At 46.6% G+C, this 23445-nt stretch overlaps 1 protein-coding gene across 3 annotated transcripts in view; it reads left to right on the top strand.

Annotated features, from left to right (window-relative positions):
* The window catches only part of rhea (Talin_middle and talin-RS domain-containing protein rhea), a 639718-nt gene that overhangs the window by 15353 nt on the left and 600920 nt on the right, over positions 1-23445 (top strand). For all 3 annotated transcript variants that reach the window (XM_071689886.1, XM_071689881.1, XM_071689879.1), the window contains exon 2: positions 11751-11775. The gene's annotated coding sequence lies outside the window, so the exon portion shown is untranslated. The remainder of the gene's footprint in view (positions 1-11750; positions 11776-23445) is intronic.

Genomic DNA, 23445 nt, shown 5'->3' with positions numbered 1-23445 from the left:
GATTGTAGGATTATTCAGAAAGTCTCCCATGTTCCCATTCAAGCTCTTACTTGGCTTGGATTAGTTGGTGTTTTCAGATGGGATCTCTTCTCCTGGGGGAGTGTATCGTTAGAATGCACAGTTGATTCTCAGGAAGTCTTTAACATTTATCAGATCACTTTTTGGGGAAATGTCATTAGTGTTGCTCATTTTAATGTCATGACGAGACAACAGACCAAAAAGACATTTTGGGTAATTCTCTCTCTCTCTCTCTCTCTCTCTCTCTCTCTCTCTCTCTCTCTCTCTCTCTCTCTCTCTCTCTCTCTCTCTCTCTCTCTCTCTCTCTCTCTCTCTCTCTCTCTCTCTCTCTCTCTCTCTCTCTCTCTCTCTCTCTCTCTCTCTCTCTCTCTCTCTCTCTCTCTCTCTCTCTCTCTCTCTCTCTCTCTCTGTGTACTAGGGTCCAAGACATGTCTTGTTCCTTAAATCCCCTGGATGCAGGATTCTGTTACTCATAGACATCAGTGTGGCAGTTTAGTGTCATGAACATGTCTCCTGCAGATTCCTCCTCTAGAAAAAAAATACCCTCTCAAGATTGGTTCCGTGATAGTGGAACATCTATAGAGAGAATTGCATTCAGAGGGTCCATTCACTTTGGTGGGTCTCCCCACCACAGAGGCAAATTCTTTGTTGCTAACCTATGTTTCTCTGATGTTTTATGTGAAATGGTATCACAGATGCCCCGATTGCGGAGTGAAAGTGTTGATACCAAATTTATCTGTTTTCTTCAGATATCTGCTAGGGAAAACTTTTTGCAGCTAACTGATTTATAGGGTCTGGTGACTTTTGTAGCCCAGAGTGGGTGAGACTGAGACAGCCTTGGTTCTAGAAGGCTTTTCAGTTTCTCATTTCTCTCCAGCTGATATCTAAAGTTTTATTGACCTTATCTACTGGGGAAAACTTTTCTCAGTGAACTTTTTTTTATGGAATCTGGTGACATCTGTTGCCCAATGTGGGTAAGACAACCTTGGTTTCAGAAACCTTTTCAGCTTCTCAATTCTGCTCAGCTGATATTCAATATTTTATATACCACCTCAATCTTGGTTCAGGATTTGTGTAAAGTTGGAAGCAAACTTTGGGTTTCAGCAACATTTGGTATTAAAGGTTACATTTAACCCTCCTTAAATTCAAGGATTGAGGGAAATGTAAGCTCATTTATTGCAGTGACTACTCTTGTTGACATACGACCACTTAATATAAGTATCGTAGTCTTGTCTTGAACATTATCAAGGGGATGTAGTTGATGCAGATCATTGATGAATGAATGAATAGCACGATACGTAGCTACAGACTATATTTACAGGAAGTAAAAGATCTTTGAAATCTCAGTGTCTACTCTACTCTTCTCTTCTTGCCTGTGAGGGCAAAAAGAGGGTCTAGGTGACCAGGGAGACTGGTTGTCTGGGCAATTTTATACATAAGCTGGCAAGTCATTAATGGCACCACTATCTTTGCCTAGAAGGGTATATGAGTCACATAGATCAGGTACTTCATTGTAAAGCACATGTTAGTGGTTCTTATTCCTGACTGGCTCATCATGAATGAAGACTTTTGTTTTAGCAGTGTTAATGACATTGCCACCATGAGTGGCAAAGATGGTGAAGTGGTTAAGGAGAACTTGGAAGTTACCCTAGTGAGGTGGTGCTGAGACGGCTATCTTCAGCATGGTCAGGCTTGGAAAAAATTTTGTGCTTAAGAACGTTGAGTAGTGTTGGGTTGACAACCTCTCCCAAGGCAAAAGAAAGGAAGACTCTTGTCAAAGAGATAAAGAAGGGGAGAAGTGAGAGACTTCAGATTCAGGATAAGTTGGAACATGTAAGTGGCATCATGACCCTCTGGTGCAGTGTCCTTGCCTCCATCCCTTAAACTAGGAATCCCTGAAACTTTAGGGATGCCCCAATATGGGGGTTTATGTAAGAAATATACAAAAAAAAATGCTTTTTTTCTCATCATTTGATATGAAATAGTAAACAAATGAAAGACATAAAACCATAGAAAATTACTTTACTTGCATATGTGCAGACATGTAAAGTTTGAGCAGGCACTGATGATGTGCTGCATTATCATTGCTCGCATAAAGTATGTCAATACTGTTGTGCTCAGTGACCAAGGCAGTTAGGGAGAAGATGGTTGAGTGCCTGTTGTGTGGTAATCATGGTTTTTTCAAGCAAAATTTCACTCTGTATGCACTGTGTGTTTTTATTTCAAGTGTTATTTTATACAATATACACCAAGCTATAGTTGATGTATGGCACTGTGCATCAGATGTCAACAAGCGACTTCACTGCATAGCCTAGAGCAACAAAACCAGCTGGTTAACTATGACATTAGGTTTTTGAACACCTGCAGGACATTCTTTTTTCCTTCGCTTTATTTTTTCTCTTGAGATGGTCTTTGATTGGGGCATGTTTTGCCTGAGCCATGTCGATCACTGCAAAAAAAAAGTAAGTATTTTGATGATGCAATAACAGTATTGAATTTTTTTTGTATTAATCACTGAGAGTGCTTTACTAAAACTCAGTATCATCTGATCTGTTGGTGCCATATAACAACACAGTAACCACTAAAAAGATGCAGTATTTTGCATGGCCTAGCATAGTCAGTAATACTACAAACACATATTCAGTAATATAGTGTCATATAATTCATGTCAATGATACATGTTGGTGTTCACAAATTTGGAAGCCCAAAAACAGGGATGTTCCTGGAACTGACAGTTGTAGTGAATTCTACGTTAGCTTGGAGAAATTCCCTATACCTGACTTTTCCTGGTTACTGATGCATACTTCTGACCTGAAATTATTGAAAACTGTAAAAAGAAAAAAATGTGAAAATAACTGTACGAATAGGTATGTACAAATGAATAAGGAAGAATTTAGTCTTGTAATTCACACTACAGATTACAGTGCCTGCAAAAAACCTTGTCTGTTTGCCCATACATTTAGAAGGGCAATGTCACAATTGTGTTTTAGTTTGTCATCTCTCCAATGGCCTTGATTGTCATCTGAAGATGTCTGGGTATGGAATTGAACTTCTTGAAGTATTTTAGGTCCATGTTTTGTTCTAAATGAGGCAAGGTACAGATGAGATATTGCAGGAAGCAGCCACCCAGTCATGCATTCTGAGCACTCAGTGTGCCTAGAAATCTCTCATGTACCCACATTTTCTTGCTTCAAGGTGAGAATTTAGGCTTTTTCTACCTTAGAAAGGCAAGAGCCAACCAACTTGAAGCTCAAGTGGAAGAAATACAACCCCCAGAGGTGAAATTCCCAAAAAGTAGTGACCTTGAATTTTAAGTAAAGAACATTATTCTCTCAAGATAGCCTGAGGCAAACTGAGATGAGTTGTTGGTGCTCATGCTATTAGAAACACTAGTCTCAGTGACCAAAAGTATGGTGATTTCACCCTGAGGGTGTCATATGCAATTACCCACAATAAACCTTAGCTGTGCGTCACCTTTGAAAATATATGAGGGCAGACATTGTTTTTTTTTGCAGAAACTAAACACTGGAATAGCCACTTTTTTAGGGGGTATGGCGAGCCAGTGCAGTACTGTACATGCAGTTAGTTCACACACTCTTTAGATTTGTAACCCTTGGTCTGAGTAAACTTTAAGAATTTTAATGCTTTTTTTCATCATGAAAATGTCCAAAAGCCAAGCAGATAGTTTTGTAGCCCGTAGGTGTGCTAAAGGAGGGAGCACTTCCAGATTATTCTGGAGTGTCAGGAGAGGTTGGGATAGTAGTTGAGTTTCCCAAAGAAGAAAGGTAACAATGTTGTTGATTGGTTAGTTTGGCTTTTCAGTGTATATATGGCTCAGTGTGAGATGCCTGAGGAGTGGTAGAATGCCTGTTTAATGCTTCAACATAAAGGCGAGGGGGTCACAGGTAAGTGCATGAATTACAGACGCACAAGTCTGTTGAGTATACCTTGTAAGGTGTATGGTTCGATTTACAGAGCATCAGATTGGGAGGAAGATTGTGGTTTCAGGAGTGGTATAGGTTGTGTGGACCAGGTGCTTTCTTCAAAAAAATTTTTGGATAGTACTTGGAGAAAGAGAGGGTTTTGCATGTAGCATATATGGACCTGGCAAAAGCATACGACAAGGTTGACCAGAATGCAGGGTGGAAGGTGCTACAAATTTGGTGTGGAAAGAAAGTTATTAGATGTTGTAAGGATTTTTCTGTCTGGTTATATGACCCAGGTGTTTTCTTTAAAATTCTTGAGCCATACTTAGAGAAAGATAAGAATTTGCATGTAGCATGGAGAAAGTGAATGACACGGTTAACAGATATGTCCTGTGGAATGGTCTTTGAATATATGGTGTAGGAAAGCTTCCAGATTCAGTGACTTTTTGTTGGGAAAATAGGGTGAGTGTGCAAGTACAAAGTGGGCGAATATTTCGTAATGAAGTGTGTTCTGCATTACAGTTGTGTGATGTGACCTTGGCTTTTAAGTCTGCTCTTAGGTAGGGTGGTGAGGGAGGTAAATGCAAGGCTTTGGGAGAGATGGGTGGGTCTATAGTGTGCTTGGATTTGGGGGGCCTGGGAGGTGAGTTAGTTTCTGTTTGCTAATGATCCAACTTTAGTGGCAGAGTTGAGAGAATGGATCATATATGGAAGAGCTAGCGAGTCTGGTGAGGTTATGAGTGTGTAGAAACTTTTTCCATTGCAAAACTTTCGATATATACTTGATCAGTAATGTAAATTATATTTTTTTGATATCTTTTCTACATAGGTCTCTTCTCTAGGTTTTAACATGACTCATGAACTGATGATTATTTAGATATTCACCTAGATAATGGAGGAAATAGGGAATACAGATGGGCGTACTATTTCATCTTGCAAATGAATGCCAGTGGTTGTAGGGAAGCTAATTTCTGTTGCAAAACCTTAAACTTATACTTGGTGAATGATTCTGTACACTAAATTGTATTTTGACTTTTTTTAGACAGATCTTTTCCATAAGATCTTACATAACTCATTAATTAATAATTATGTAGATGATAACAAAAGTAATGAAGAAAGTTCTCGGTTTTGCTGTTGCAAAACGATACTTTAGACCTAGGTGTATTAGCAGTTTATACACAGGAAGATGGATGTTACTGCAGATGATTTGTCACCCACAGGATTTAAACACTCAAAAAATAAGTTTTACAATTCTTGGGTGTTCTAATGCAGCTAGAATGTGATTTAGATTTATTAGGCATTGACAAAAGTTAGAATCTGAGCCTTAGATTAGATCAGGATTTATCTAGTGATGTTTAAGGCCTATGAATATGCATAGATTACAAGTGAAACATGCTTAAATTAGTCTGCGAATAGTTTTTGCTTCAGCTAGGATGCACTGTCAGTCTTTTGGTCTTCCTGAAAATTGCAAGATTCTCTTGGTGTTGAAAAACTGCTTTACACACCCTGCTGCAGAACATTGTTATGCATACATTATGGATTAGGTTTCCTTTCATATAGACCAAAGAGCAGTACATGAGGCAAGCACAGAGGTTGGCCCAACCTACTCAGTACAGATTGTACAACTGTACATACTGGATTTTTCCTAGAATTTTAGTGGTGCTCAGTATGGTCGTATACCTTTCATTCAGAGTTAATTTTTTTTTGTTACCATGCTAAGATTGATATATTTTCCGTGCTTACACCTTAGTCTTTTTCTTTTTGGTACTCTACATTTTTTTCCTGCCCATTTTAGACTTCTTTTTTCCCACTTTTGCTCCCTGTTTTATTCAAGGTCTGGCCTCGCTTAAAAACTTGATTGTGATTGCAGCCGTCTTCATAAAAAATTGACATTTGTCATTGTAATAGAATGTTTTGGGTAGTTAGTTAGTGGCAGTGTGGCAATTGCAGAGGCTTGTCTGAAGAGCTAAACATTTCTACAGATGTGAAGTCTGTGTTCATTTGGCGGTGGCATGGATGACATTCAGTGTCTGAGGTGTCCAGCCTTATCTGCCACCATTGAAGTTACCCAAAGCATGTTCTAGTGTTTGCATGTTTTCCTGTTGTAAGTGAATGTGAAGAAAAGTTATCTTTTTAGTTATGTTTTGATGCCATCTTGCACTCCTGCAAGTGAAGTTACCCAAAGCATGTTCTAGTGTTTGCATGTTTTCCTGTTGTAAGTGAATGTGAAGAAAAGTTATTTATCTTTTTAGTTATGTTTTGATGCCATCTTGCACTCCTGCTAGTCTACCATGCTCTGACTCATTCATACAGGATTGTTTCCTTATGTCTTCCTCTTCATAATGCTGCAGAGTTGCTGGTGGAACCTGGAAGCATAGTAATACTCACTCATAATATCTAAGTGTCTTTCACATGGGCACCTACTCAGTCACTGCTTACTATTTTTATACATGAAGAGATATACATGATTTTTTTTTTTTTGTGTCTTCTTCAAGGTAATCCAAATATCGAATAATCATTTACTTATGTGTAGCAGTTTTCCAAATGATAGTGTAGTGGTTTATGGTGTGATGACATAACACAAAATATAAAGTATATTTATATGAGTGTATTTTTGAGGTTTTGTTTTAAACTTAACAAATGAAGCCATTCAGATGATCGAAATGCTGTTTTGTTCATTGTTAATGGGTTATATGCAGAGAAAAATGTTACAACATTGTAACTTTCATGAACTGTTATCTTTGGCTAACCTAACCTGAAGTTATGTCAAGCTAACTAACCAGGACATTGGAAGTTTGATGACTTATGTTTTACTAATCAGACTCACGAGTCTTACCTAATCTAAGCTAACTAGATGATAGAATTCTGATATGATAATATTAGCCACATTGTAGATTGTACAATAATGATATGTGTACGTTGATATAAACCATTATTTACGAAATAAGAGGGAGATACACAATTTTTTTTCATGAAATGATCATTTGAAGTTAAAGTAATGCAATCTGTAATGGGTTATTTTCTTCTTTACCTTGTTCTGCTTCTTATTATGATCATAATTTGCTTTTTTATTGCATGATATTATTTTTGGCGTATTAATGAGATAAATTATAAAGTGATACGTTGTTTTTTGAATTTGAAATGGTATTTTGTTTAATGTTGAGATGATAACACCTTTAAAGTAACATCACTGGCTGTGTATTTCGATGCCACATTTAGTTTTGCAGTGGTGTCATTTCACCAACAAAAATTATGATTATTTTAACTTTTTTACTGCTTTTCTGTTATGACACCATGAAGTTTACACATAAGGCATTAGATTTCCTTGGAAACAATATCAGGTCAAAAATATCACTTTTGTAGAAAAAATTCATGATTGATTATCAATATCTGGTATAAGAATATGAGAATATCCCAAAAGCATAATTATAGCGTCACTGACAATATTTTCATGAAATAGTGTATGTACTGTAAATTTTGTGGCCTTGTATTTGGTAACAATTTGACAAAAAAGGTGGCAATGCTCTAGAAAATTGGAACACTTTATTGAATGAAACTGGTAGAGGTCAAACCATGCATCTGATGGGAAACAACAGTCTTGACTGAGATTGCATAAGGCAACCAAAGGTTTAATTTTCTACATGAATTGGCAGTTTGCTTAAAAACTATGAGAAATTGAAAGATTTTTTTTTTTACTTGTGGTTGTGATTACTCTGATTATGTAATTATATTTATTCACAATCTGGGTGGCTCCTTCCTTTAGATGAAGGTTGCTGCTCATCCTGTCGTATTGTTAACAATAACATGTGTTGTAGACGTCTGTATCTATCGTCTCTGTTAAGCATATTTGGTGCAGATCATCGTTGCATAGTTCATGTGGATTGAAATTTTGCTTGTATTTTACATTAATCCTAACTTGTAATGAAGGTTCCTCTAAGCTGTCTTCCTCTTGTTTGTTGATATCATTGTCAGCCCTTTAACAGTACACAACAATTAGTTAATGGAAATGATAGCAAGAAAGAAATTGGTTGAATATTTGCAAAGAAGACTATGAAAGAAAGGCTGTGTGGGTTCAGAGATCATATATGAACTTTTATGTTAGGGTAAAGATTAAGTCTTTTAAAAAAGAGGGAGATAGGTCGGTGGTATGTGTATTCTTAGAAGCTAGAAACCATTTGATATTGTCCCAGATAAAAGGTAAGTAAAAGAAATTGGTTTATTCTGGAATGTATATGGGTAGAGTGATATATTTATAAGCCAAAGGGATGGTTGGATGCCCACGTGTTAGTGACCTTTATGTATTAAATGAAAGTGATAATTTGTCATGTTTTTTTCCTTATCTTTGTAAATCATGTGCAAGGACTGTAATCGTATCAGATCATCTTCTACAATGATGCTAAACATTTTAGAGAAGTATAGAGTACTCAAAAAGCAGCATCCTTCATTGAGACCTGGACAGGTTCCAGTTTTTGTTACATCCATGAGCAAAGTGATGCCTGGTTATCACTATCATTATGCGTGAAACAAATTGTAGGGATCTGTATGCAAACTTGACTTTAAGGTTGATGTAGTACCCAGCTTATCACTAGAATACTATATCCGAAGAATTTTATTGTAAAGGAAGTAGCCATATATGCTATATGTTAGCCCTGATTTCTGACCCCTCTTTGCCATTCAGATGCTCTGCTTCCCCTTTACTTTTTAACCTTTTGCATAAGCATCCAACTAAGCATTATTGTGTGAAGGAAGGAATGGGAATTTTGAATTAATATTAGTTTGAAATTTTTTTTAATGCAAATATGTAACCTCAGATTATAATACAGAATTTAGATGAGGCAGGTGTGAGATAACACAGTGGAGTGATTGCATAATGATAGTTATAATGATAACAGTCATGGTATGTAGTTGGTGGTAGGCATGCATGGGCCAGTTAGATACTGTTACATGGGTGCTGCATGTATGGTGGTAAGGAATGACAGCAGTGTAGACCGATGACATTGCAGTGGCTGTCACATTTCACTTCCCTGACTCAGATCTCGGTTTTTCCTATTTGCTTCATATACACATGTTTTTGAAACTCTGTCCACAGACACAGACTTTGTCTCCAACTTTCTTATAACATTTGACAACCTGTGATTCACATAATTACATATCCTGAATCAGTTTTATCCTTTAGGTTTAAGAAATCAGCTCAGCTAATTGCAGTGAAAGTTAGATGGCTGGAAACACAGGAAAGATTCAAGCAAGGATGGCTCTTTGAAGGCTAAGGCTGTGTTGACTGAAAGTGCCTGATGTAATCAGGATGAGTGGAAATAGATAGGTGCTGCATTTGAGACGAGAAAACGTAACGTGACATTCGTGTTATGAGTGAAGCTAAGGTGAAGAGGAAGGGATAGAATGGTTGTTTGGGAATGTCCATGGTGTAAAGTCTGGAAGTAGTGTGAAGGTGAAAACACAGGAGGCATAGCACTGCTGATGAATGTGAGAGCAAAAGTAATTAGCGAGAGGTAAGTGATTGTCGCTGCCCATGCATCTGGTAGTGACAGGACTGAGGAAGAGAGAGGAGTGTATTAGGAGGATCCAATGCAAGGGATTGAGTCGTGGTGGTGGGGGATATGAATGCATTAGTGGGTAATATGTTGATTGAGGGTGTAATTAGGGGGCAAAGGTTATCCACTGTCTGTTTGTTGGGTGCTGGGAGGTTGTGTGAAAGGAGGAGGTTGAAAGTGATATATAAAAAGTAAAGATATAATGAGATATGTCAGGGGGATGGAACAGGATGGTTTGAGAGTTTGAATGGAGAGGATTAGTGCTACGGGATTCTACCCCCCTGAGGTTACACAGCGAGTGAAAAGTCTCCTCAAGCAAGATTTGTGTATCCTCATTGGACAAAAAGGAGTACATTCTTGTTGAGGAACCCCTCGCTCTAAAGAAAACTAGTATTTCCCTGAGTGTCACACAGCCTTGAAGCTACAAGAGCCACGTAAAAGGGGTTTTAGGGGTTATATAATCAATTCATGAGGAGTACTTGGAGGAAGTGGAGTGCTTAAGGTAGCTGGGAGTGAACTTGGCAGCAGATGAAATGTATCCTTTTAATCCGGCAACTTTGGGATCTGGCCATTACCGGACCACAGAAAATACCGGAAAACAGAAAGTGACCCCTTTAAAGGCCCTTGGGTGAACACACTTACCACTTGCCATCAACTTGGTTTTATATGTTCCTGCAGCATTGCTGCAGCCAAGAATTGTTACTCTATGTTTGGAATCCTTACCCCCGATGGAGACTTCAGCGTCATGGGAAGGGTTTTTCGTGGCATATGACGCTAATACAGGGTAGATTATAGTCGGCATTATACACTTGTTCTGGGGCTAGAAGAAATTAACAGGGCTGTTGATTAGCTCGGCTGCAGTGTAAATAGATTTTAGCACTTTATCGCTGCTGACAACGCCGCCCTAAACTAATGGCGGCAAATTCAAAACGTGCCGGACCATGGGAGTTTCCGGACCACAGGTTAGAGAGGTACAACCTGTATGAGCAAGTCCCTATTGAACGTTTTCCCTGTTACAGTGGTTTAGTTTTAAGTGGTTGGGAAAATTAGGGATATGATCAGATGAATATAGCATCTGATATAGTTCCATATAGTTGCCTGATATATTTCATAGTCTCTCTTTTAGACTTAGCTTAATCAGGCGCACTAGATATAATTAGCCATATTCATGCTCAAATGGAAAAGAATTAAGGTTTTAGTATTCTTTCATTTTTTGTCTAATCGACTAAGCTACACCGTAACGTTGATTTATACCTATCAATAGTTGTGAGAATATGGCTCTCGTATACTTGATAGCATTCTTCTACTATACATCCACAGTTGTTAAGATATATGCCTTTTGAAGTATGATTTTTTTTTTTTGTTTAATGACCAAAACCGTTTTAGACGAAAGGAAGAAAAAAAAGGGTGTTGACGTGTTTCGTAAAGGTAGGAAGGGGACAAGATTGAAGGAACAGATTTCCACTAATTGTATATGTGAAGGAAGAAGGTTGTACTCAGTATCTCAATGGTCATTCCTCTGGTCATTAGACTCAAATATAATGACGTCAACATTTCTCAAACAAGGATGCAACCAGTCCCTTTCATGTAGTGTCAGAACGACCATAGGTTTTCCAGGTAGAGACGAAACTGAAGCAAGAAAAGAGAATGATAGAAAATGAATGAATTCAAACTAACCTTCGAGGGTGTAATAGTGGAAGTTACCAGACACTCACAGACTGGCGTGGTAAAAGTTGGAAGGTATACATACAGATAATTCAATGAGAAATTAACTTGCATGTTGCTAGTGTGACAAGAAGTCGAGGTAGGCGACACTTTGGTTATGATGGAGTCTCACCAAGATGGACTATAATGTTCAGTATACATCAAGGGAAGGAATGAAGGAAAACAGACATCCCATTGTGTGTTGATGGAGTAGTGTATGTGATGTGTGTGTTGTTGAAGGACAGGGGGGGGCCATACGGGTTAGAGGAGTTGCCGTTCATCGCCACATGTATAACTTTGAAACAGTTGTCAGCTGGTCAGAGGCGAGTGAATGCAGTTGAAACACCTGTTGTTGCCCTCTGTCCTACGTGGTATTTAGGTTGGACACCTGTTGTCGCCCCTCTGTCTTACATGGTGTTTAAGATTCGTACAATGTGGTTCTAATTTGTAACATATCTGTTTTAGTGTCATGTGCTGTTCATTAGGTTTTTAGTGGATGTTCGCGTATTTATTTGTATGTTTGTATTGATATATTTGTTTTATTTTTTTTCAGGAAGTCGTTGGTCTTCTAAATAATGGTAAGTAGGATTGCAATGATTTGTGTACCTGAGGTTGGGTGGGGGGAAGAGTTGGGTGCCTGTTGCTCTATATCTTGGTAGTGAAGGAAGGTTTGGGGGTTGAAATGTATTATTCCTGCCTACTGTTGTGTTCATGGTGTTGTATAGCACTTCACACCTGTTCGTGGTAAGTGGTGTAAGCCACTGGTACTCCCACTTGCTGAGCACCTGTTGACGGGTACCAGCCATGTGTTGACCGTGCTCACCACACACTTGTACACACCTGGCACCATGCACCTGTACACACCTTACAACATACACTTGTACACACCTCGCACCATGCACCTGTACACACCTTACAACATACACTTGTACATACCATGCACCTGTACACACCTTACAACATACACTTGTACACACCTGGCACCATGCACCTGTACACACCTTACAACGTACACTTGTACACACCTCGCACCGTGCACCTGTACACACCTTACAACATACACTTGTACACACCTCGCACCATGCACCTGTACACACCTTACAACATACACTTGTACACACCTCGCACCATGCACCTGTACACACCTTACAACATACACTTGTACATACCATGCACCTGTACACACCTTACAACATACACTTGTACACACCTCGCACCATGCAACTGTACACACCTTACAACATACACTTGTACACACCTCGCACCATGCACCTGTACACACCTTACAACATACACTTGTACACACCTGGCACCATGCACCTGTACACACCTTACAACATACACTTTTACACACCTCGCACCGTGCACCTGTACACACCTTACAACACACACTTGTACACACCTCTCACCATGCACCTGTACACACCTTACAACATACACTTGTACACACCTCGCACCATGCACCTGTACGCACCTTACAACATACACTTGTACACACCTCGTACCATGCACCTGTACACACCTTACAACATACACTTGTACACACACCTCGCACCATGCACCTGTACACACCTTACAACATACACTTGTACACACCTCGCACCATGCACCTGTACACACCTTACAACATACACTTTTACACACCGCACCATGCACCTGTACACGCCATACACCTGTACACACCTTACACCACATACCTGTGCACACCTCGCACCATACCCCTGTACACACCTTACAACATACATCTGTACACATCTTACGCAACACCTGTACACCTTACACCCCTGTATACACCTCACCATACACCTGAACATGACTTTACACCACACACGTGTACACACTTTACACCAGTACACCTATACATAACTTACAGCACACACCTATACACTCCGTACACCATACACCTTTACACATCTTACACAGCACACATATACACATCTTACACAGCACACATATACACCATACACCTGTACACATCTTACACCACACACCTCACCATTCACCTGTACACACCTTACACCACACCTGTACACTACCTTACTTTACACATCTGCACACACCTAACACCATACACCTTATACACACCTTAAAACACACACTTGTACACACCATATACCTGCACACACCTTACACCACACACGTGTACACACCTCGCACCATACACCTGTACACCCCTTACAACATACTCCTGTACACATCTTACAAAACACATCTGTAACACATCACACCATACACCTGCATACACCTTACAACACTCTTTTGTACACACCTTACACCATACACTTGTACACACCTTTACCCACCTCATACCATACACTTATACACACCTTACATCACACACTTGTACACACCATACACCTGTACACATGCCACACACTTGTACACACCTCGGACCATACTCCTGTACACCCCTTACAACATACACCCGTGCACATCTTACAAAACATACCTGTAACACATAACACCATACACCTGCATACACCTCACAGCTCTCACTTGTACACACCTTACACCATACACCTTACACTACACACCTGTACGCACCTCACACCATACACCTATACACACCTTACAACACACAATTGTACACACCATACACCTGCACACACTTTACACCACACACTTGTACGCACCGCATCATACACCTGTAACACCTTACAACATACAAATGCACACATCTTACACCACACACCTGTACAACTTACACCACCTGTATACACCTCACACCATACACCTGTACACATCTGTACATACTTTACACCACACACACGTGTACACGCTTCACACCATATACCTATTCACACCTCACAGCACACCTATACACTCCTTACACCATACGCCTTTACACACCTTACACCACACATCTATACACAATACACCTGTACACATCTTACACCACACACCTCACCATACACCTGTAAACACCTTACACCACACACCTCACCATACACCTGTAAACACCTTACACCACACACCTGTACACACCTCACACCATACACCTCTGCACACTTTACAACACGCATTTGTACACATCATACGCTTGTACACACCTTACACCACATGCTTGTACACACCTCGCACCATACACCCTTACAACATACACCAGTACACATCTTACAAAACACACCTGTAACATATCACACCATACACTTGCATACACCTGACAGCACTCTTTTGTACACACCTTACACCATACACTTGTACAGACCTTACACCACACACCTGTACCCACCTCGTACCATACACCTATACACACCTTACAACACTCTTTTGTACACCATACACCTGTACACACACACCACACACTTGTACACACATCGCACCACCCACCTTACACCCCTTACAACATACACCTGTGCACATCTTACAAAACACCTGTAATACATACCCCATACACCTGCTTACACCTTACAGCACTCACTTGTACAGACCTTACACCATACACTTGTACACACCTTACACCATACACCTGTACACACCTTACACTACACACCTGTACACACCTCACACCATACACTTATACATCCCTTGCAACACACACTTGTACACACCATACACCTGTACACATATTACACCACACTTGTACGCACCGCACCTTACACCTGTACGCACCTTACAACATACACCTGTGCACATCTTACACCACACACTTGTACACCTTACACCACCTGTATACACCCCACACCATACACCTGTACACAACTGTACATACTATACACCACACACGTGTACACACTTCACACCATACACCTATTCAGATCTTAAAGCACACACCTATACACTCCTTACACCATACACCTTTACACATCTTACAAAACACACCTGTAACACATCACGCCATACACCTGCATACACCTTACAGCACGCACTTGTACACACCTTACACCATACATTTATACACACCTTCCACCACACACCTGTACACACCATACACCTGTACACACCTTACATCACACACCTGTACACACCTTACACCACACACCTTACACCACACACCTTTACACACCACACCACACCTCACCACACACCTGTACACACCTCACACCATACACCTATAAACACATTAAGCACACGCTTGTCCACACATAACACCACACATCAGTACACACCTCACGCCATACACTTAATACACACCTTGCACTCCACGCTTTTGCACCACACACCTGTACACACCTTACATCATACACCTATACACACCTTACACCATGCGTTTGTGCACACCTTGCACCACACACCTGTACTCTACCCCCTCACACCTGTACACACCTTACACCATACACTTGTACTCATCTTACAACATACACCTGTACACACCTTACACCACGCACCTGTACACGCTTTACACCTTACACCTTTTCACACCTTACACCGTATACCTGTACACAACACACCATACACACACCTTACATAACACATCTGTACATACTTTACACCATACACCTTTACACACTATACACCTGTACACACCTTACACCTGTACACACATCACAACATACACCTGTACACATATCACACCATATACCTGTACACACCTTACACCATACACCTGTACACACCTTACAACATACACTTGTACACTCCTTGTACCACATACCATACACAACAGACCTGTACAGACTTATCACCTTACACCTGTACACAGTTTTCACCACACATCAGGACACACCTTACACTACCCACCTGTACATACCTGTACATACATCACACCATACACCTGTACACAGCTTACACCACACACCTGTGCACAGCTTACAGACACCTGTACACACCTTATACCATAACCTGTACACACCTTGCATTGTACACCTGTACACACCACCATACTCCTGTACGCACCTTACATTATACACCTGTACACTTTACACTGTACACCTCACACACTACTCCATACACCTGTACACATACCGTACACCTGTTCACACCTCACCATACGCCTTTACACACCTTACATCACACACCTGTACACATCTTACACCGCACCCCTGTACACATCTTACACCATACAACTGCACACACTTTACACCATACACCTGTCCATACCTTACACTATACACCTGTACACTACACTTGTACATATATCTCACCATACACCTGTACACAATTTTTACCATACACCTCTACACACCTAACACCATACGCCATACGCCTGTACACACCTTACACCACACACCTGTGTACATCTTACACCACACGCCTGTACACACCTCACACCATACACCTGTACACATCTTACACCATACAATTGTACACATCTTACACCAAACACATGTACACCATACACCTGTACGCACCACCATACACCTATGCACACCACACCACACCTGTACACACCTCGCACCACACACCTGTACGCACTTTACACCTCACACCTGTACACACTTTACGCCACACACCTGGTTATTGTGGCCAGGAGGGGAAGGCTTTACTGGTGGGGGGTAAGGGTGGCCACTGTGGGCGGGGAGATATTGTGGCCAGGAGGGGGAGGCTGTACTGGTTGGGGGGGGGAGGTAAGGGTGGGTGCTCTGGGAGGGGGGGAAATTGTGGCCAGGAAGGGTGGGTGGGGGGCAAGGATGGCCGCTCTGTTGACTTAGCAAACAGCTGGGGCGGCTCGTGTCTCCAGCCCACCCACATGCTTCCCTCCCCTCGCTCCAGCCCACCCACATACTGTATCCCCTCCCTACGCTCTCGTCCACTCACATGCTCCCCTTCCCACGCTTCCGCCCACCCACATCTCCCCTCTCCACGCTCCAGCCCACCCACATACTCCCCTCCCCACGCTCCAGCCCACCCACATACTCCCCTCCCCACGCTCCAGCCCATCCAAATACTCCCCTCCCTACGCTCCAGCCTACCCACATACTCCCCTCCCCACGCTCCGGCCCACCCACATACTTTGCTCCCCACGCTCCAGCCCACCCATATACTTCCCTCCCCACGCTCCCGCCCACCCACATACTTCCCTCCCCACGCTCCCGCCCACCCATATGCCCCCTTCCCCACGCTCCCGCTCACCCACATACTATCCTCCCCACTCTCCCGCCCACCCACATGCTCCCCTCCACACGCTCCCGCCCACCCACATATACCCCTCCCCACGCTCCCGCCCACCCACATCTCCCCTCCCCACGCTCCAGCCCACCCACATACTCCCCTCCTCACGCTCCCGCCCACATACATTTTCCCCTCCACACGCTCCCGCCCACCCACATCTCCCCTCCCTACGATCCAGCCCACCCGATATTCTTCTCCCCACGCTCCAACCCTACCCACATATTCACTTCCCCACGCTCCAGCCCACCCACATACCTACCTCCCAACTCTCCCGCCCACCCACATCTTCCCTCCCCACGCTCCCGCCTGCCCACATCTCCCCTCCCCACGTTTGTATCCACCCACATGCTCCCCTCCCCACGCTTCCGCCCACCCACATCTCCCCTCCCCACGCTCCAGCCCACCCACATACTCCCCTCCCCACGCTCCAGCCCACCCACATACTCCCCTCCCCACGCTCCAGCCCATCCAAATACTCCCCTCCCCACGCTCCAGCCTACCCACATATTCCCCTCCCCACGCTCCGGCCCACCCACATACTCCGCTCCCCACGCTCCAGCCCACCCATATACTTCCCTCCCCACGCTCCCGCCCACCCACATACTTCCCTCCCCACGCTCCCGCCCACCCATATGCCCCCTTCCCCACGCTCCCGCTCACCCACATACTATCCTCCCCACTCTCCCGCCCACCCACATGCTCCCCTCCACACGCTCCCGCCCACCCACATATACCCCTCCCCACTCTCCCGCCCACCCACATCTCCCCTCCCCACGCTCCAGCCCACCCACATACTCCCCTCCTCACGCTCCCGCCCACATACATTTTCCCCTCCACACGCTCCCGCCCACCCATATCTCCCCTCCCTACGATCCAGCCCACCCGTATATTCTCCTCCCCACGCTCCAACCCACCCACATATTCACTTCCCCACGCTCCAGCCTACCCACAAAGCTACCTCCCAACTCTCCCGCCCACCCACATCTTCCCTCCCCACGCTCCCGCCTACCCACATCTCCCCTCCCCACGTGTGTGTCCACCCACATGCTCCCCTCCCCACGCTTCCGCCCACCCACATTTTTCCCTCCCCACGTTCCCACCCACCCACATCTCCCCTCCCAACGCTCCAGCCCACCCACATACTCCCCTCCCAACGCTCCAGCTCACCCATATACTCCCCTCCCTACGCTCCAGCCCACCCTTATACTCCCCTCCCCACGCTCCAGCCTACCCACATACACCTCTCCCCACGCTCCAGCCCACCCACATACTCCCCTCCCCACGCTCCAGCCCACCCACATACGCCCCTCCTCACGCTCCCACCCACCCACATGCTCCTTTCCCCACGCTGCCGGCCACCCACATACTACCTCCCCATTCTCCCTCCCACCCTCATGCTCCCCTCCCCACACCCGCCCACCCATATGCTCACCTCCCCACTCCCGCCCACCCACATTTTCCCCTCCCCACGCTCCCGCCCACCCACATCTCCCCTCCCAACGCCCCAGCCCACCCACATACTCCTCCCCACGCTCCCGCTCACCTACATTTTCCCCTCCCCACGCACCCGCCCACCCACATCTCCCTTCCCCACGCTTCCGCCCACATACATACTATTCTCCCCACTCTCCTGCCCACCCACATGCTCCCCTCCCCACGGTCCCGCCCACCCACATACTCTCCTCCCCACGCTTCAGCCCACCCACATACTCCCCTCCCCATGCTCCAGCCCACCCACATACCTCCCTCCCTACTCTCGCACACCCACATACTCCCCTCCCAACGCTCCCGCCTTCCCACATGCCTCCCTCCCCACGCTCCCTTCCACCCACTTACTCTCCCTATGCTTGCGCCCACCCACCTACTCCCCTCCCCACACTCCCGCCCACACATATCCCTCCCCATACTCCAGCCCACCTTATACTCCCCTCCCCACGCTCCAGCCCACTCACATACTCCTCCCCACGCTCCAGCCTACCCTTATACTCCCCTCTCCACGCTCCAGCCCATCCACATACTATCCTCCCCACTCTCCCGCCCGCTCACAGTTTCCCCTCCCCACGCTCCCGCCCACCCACTTCTCCCCTCCCCACACTCCAGCCCACCCACATACTCCCCTCCCCACGCTCCAGCCCACCCACATATTCCCCTCCACGTTCCAGCCCACCCACTTATTCCCCTCCCCACGCTTCCGCCCACCCACATGCTTCCTCCCCACGCTCCCGCCCACCCACATACTATCCTCACCACTCCCGCCCACCCGCATGCTCCTCTCACGCTCCCGTCCGCTCACATTTTCCCCTCCCCACGCTCCCGCCCACCCACCCACCCACATCTCCCCTCCACGCTTCAGCCCACCTACATACTCCTCCCCACGCTCTCGCTTACCCACATTTCCCCTCCCCACGCTCTTGCCTACCCACACCTCCCCTCCCCACGCTCCAGCCCACCCGTATACTCCCCTCCCCACGCTCCAGCCCACCTACATACTTCCCTCCCTACTCTCCCGCCCACCCACATATTTCAATCCCCACGCTCCCGTCCTGCCACATTCCCCCATCCCCACTCTCCCGCAACCCACATGCTATCCTCCCCACTCATGCCCACCCACATACTCCCCTCCCCACGCTCCCGCCTACCCACACCTCCCTCACGCTCCAGCCCACCCACACACACCCCTCCCCACGCTCCAGCCCACCCACATACTCCACTCCCCACGCTCCAGCCCACCCACATACTCCCCTCACCACCCACCCCACATGCTTCCTCCACGCTACCGCCCCCACTTACTCCCCTCCCCACGCTTCCACCCACCCACTTGCTCCCCTCCGCACGCTTCCACCCACACGCTTCCCTCCCCGCGCTCTCGCCCTCCCACGTCTATCCCCACGTTCCAGCCCGCCCACATACTCCCCTCCCCATGCTCCAGCCCACCCGCATACTTCCCTCCCCATGTTCTAGCCCACCCGCATACTTCCCTCCCCATGCTCTAGCCCATCCTCATACTCCCCTTCCCACGCTCCTGCTCACCCACATACTCCCCTTCCCACGCTCCCGCCCACCCACAAAGCCCCCTCCCCACGCTCCCTCCCACCCACATACTCTCCCTACGCTTGCGCCCACACACATGCTCCCCTCCCCACGCTCCCGCCCACCCATATCCCTCCCCACACTCCAGCCCACCCACATACTCCCCTCCAAGCTCCAGCCCACCCACATACCTGCCTCCCTACTCTTTCGCACTCCCACATACTCCCCTCCCCTTGCTTCCGCCCACCCACATGTCCCCCTCCCCACGCTCCCTCCCACCCACATACTCTCCCTACGCTTGCGCCCACCCACATGCTCCCTTCCCCACGCTCCCGCCCACCCATATCCCTCCTCACACTCCAGTCCACCCACATACTCCCCTCCCCACGCTCCTGCCCACCCACTTGTTCCCTTCCCCACGCTCCAGCCCACCCACATACTCCCCTAGCTCCCGCCCACCCACATATTCCCCTAACCACGCTTCCGCCCACCCACATACTCCCCTTCCCAGGCTCCCTCCCACCCACATACTTCCCTCCCCACGCTTCTGCCCACCCACTTACTCCCCTCCCCACGCTCATGGCCACCCACATACTCCCCTCCCCACGCTTCCGCCCTCCCACGTAATCCTCTCCCCACGCTCCAGCCCACCCACATGCTCCACTCTCCACGCTCCCGCCCACCCCACATGCTCCCCTTCACGATTCCGCCCACCCACATAATCCATCCCACGCTCCCGCCCACCCACATATTACCCTTCCCACGCTCCAGCCCACCTACATACTCCCTACCCCACGCCCCAACTCACCGACATACTCCCCTCCCCACGCTCCCGCCCACCCACATACTCTCCTCCCCACGCTTCCGCCCACCCACATGCTCCCCTCTTCATGCTGCAGCCTTCCCACATGCTCCCACGCTGCTGTCTCCGTGTTCCTGCCCACCGTGGTACGTGCCCCTCTCACAACTGTTTTCATGCTCTCCTGACCTCACACATGCTCTCCCTCAACGTCCCTGACCTCTCACATGCTCTCCCTCAACGTCCCTGACCTCTCACATGCTCTCCCTCAGCGTCCCTGACCTCTCACATGCTCTCCCTCAACGCCCCTGACCTCTCACATGCTCTCCCTCAACGTCCCTGACCTCTCACATGCTCTCCCTCAACGTGCCTGACCTCACACATGCTCTCCCTCAACGTGCCTGACCTCTCACATGCTCTCCCTCAACGTCCCTGACCTCTCACATGCTCTCCCTCAGTGTGTCTGACCTCTCACATGCTCTCCCTCAACGTGCCTGACCTCTCACATGCTCTCCCTCAACGTGCCTGATCTCTCACATGCTCTCCCTCAGTGTGTCTGACCTCTCACATGCTCTCCCTCAACGTCCCTGACCTCTCACATGCTCTCTCTCAACGTCCCTGACCTCTCACATGCTCTCCCTCTGCCTGACCTCTCACATGCTCTCCCTCAACGTGCCTAACCTCTCACATGCTCTCCCTCAACGTGCCTGACCTCTCACATGCTCTCCCTCAACGTCCCTGACCTCTCACATGCTCTCCCTCAGTGTGTCTGACCTCTCACATGCTCTCCCTCAACGTCCCTGACCTCTCACATGCTCTCCCTCAGTGTGTCTGACCTCTCACATGCTCTCCCTCAACGTCCCTGACCTCTCACATGCTCTCCCTGTTCTTACATCTTGCTGTGCCGATGGTAGAGTCCGTGTGTTGCACCCCCCCCCCCCTGTCCCACACGAAGCCCCACGCTCACTACACCATCCGTCTACCTTCCTCAGCCACGCTCACGCTCCCCGCGTTCCCCTTACCTCCTACCCATGAGGTTTCTGTCGTTCTCTACGTATGTGTCTCTATATCCCAGGCTGGGGATGGGGTAGCGTTTTCTGAAGGTTTCCCCTCATCTCTGCATCTTGCCCCCCCTTGCCATGGCTTCGCCCGCTGCACCAGCAGGGCACATGTACCCCTGAAGCTATGGTGTGCTCCCGTCGCTCCCACACCTCCCACTCTGACCCCCACAGCACTCCCTGCCCTTCCCCAGGACCAGAACACACCCTCCACCCACGACACTGATGCTCTCATGCAGGTCTGCCTCTGGTGGCTACACTCCTGTGGTATACATGGGTATCTCCCTACACCCACCTGCATCACCCTACACCCACCTTCCCTCCCACAGCCACCTGCATCACCCCACACAGACAACATCGTTCATCATTTCAAGTACTGTAGCGTCAGGAGGACGAGGTGTGTTGACATCCGAGTGTACGTACACAGTAGCGAAGGTGTATCATACATCAGGTGCGCCTGGTTGCGCTGCTGCTGTGGTGTGATAACCGTACATGCGTACGTCCCCCGTGTGTGTGTGTGTGTGTGTGTGTGTGTGTGTGATCCATCATTATGTTGAACGTCCCCTGACCCACCCTCTGTCTCAGGTGGGGGCGTTGATTGACCACGTAAACCCGGGCCAAGTTGAGTACCTCACCGGGGGAAGTGTGGAGGCGGAGGCGTTTGTCTCTGTGGAGGTGATGAATGTCAGGTGTTTACATGTGAAATATGATGAAATGATGGTGAGTAGATCCTCTTAAGGGATCGTTCGTGGTGTCACAGGTATATGGCCCCCGTGTCGTATGGCTGGCATTCACGGGTAGACGCTGAGGGAGGCTGTGGGATTAAGATGCGGCCTCAGTGCAACGCCTTGTGGAACGCCATGGACAAGCTGTACAGTTGCAAGTGTCAGTTGCAACAGATGGATTTCTTTTTTACTGGTGCAGGTGACTTGAGGAGGGGGTCCAACTCTGGGGCCAGGCCGTACGTGCAGTGTGCTAGCTCACACTAGATGACTCAGTTCACAATAAGTTACTAGTTCATACTACATGGCATGTCGACTGTGTGAAAGACACAACATGAAGATGAAGAGAGGTGGCGTGGGTGGACATAGTGTGAGGCAGGTGTTAAATACAGTAGGGTCGTAGATGACAATTGAGGATCGTGTGGACATGAGCCGTGTGTTGAAGGCACAAAGCTGAAGGTACATGGGGTCCACTAGGTGTGTGTGTGGGTGGTGGGCGATGGTTCATGTCTACCTAACACATTGTGGTATATCAGTAATGGAGACGCGCATATGTTTGGTGTTGACAGCTATATACTCCCTCACACC

Source organism: Panulirus ornatus, chromosome 47, assembly GCF_036320965.1.
Source record: "Panulirus ornatus isolate Po-2019 chromosome 47, ASM3632096v1, whole genome shotgun sequence".
Lineage (NCBI taxonomy): Eukaryota > Metazoa > Arthropoda > Malacostraca > Decapoda > Palinuridae > Panulirus > Panulirus ornatus.
Note: the sequence above shows the minus strand (reverse complement) of the source record. Positions and strands in the feature narration are given on the sequence as shown.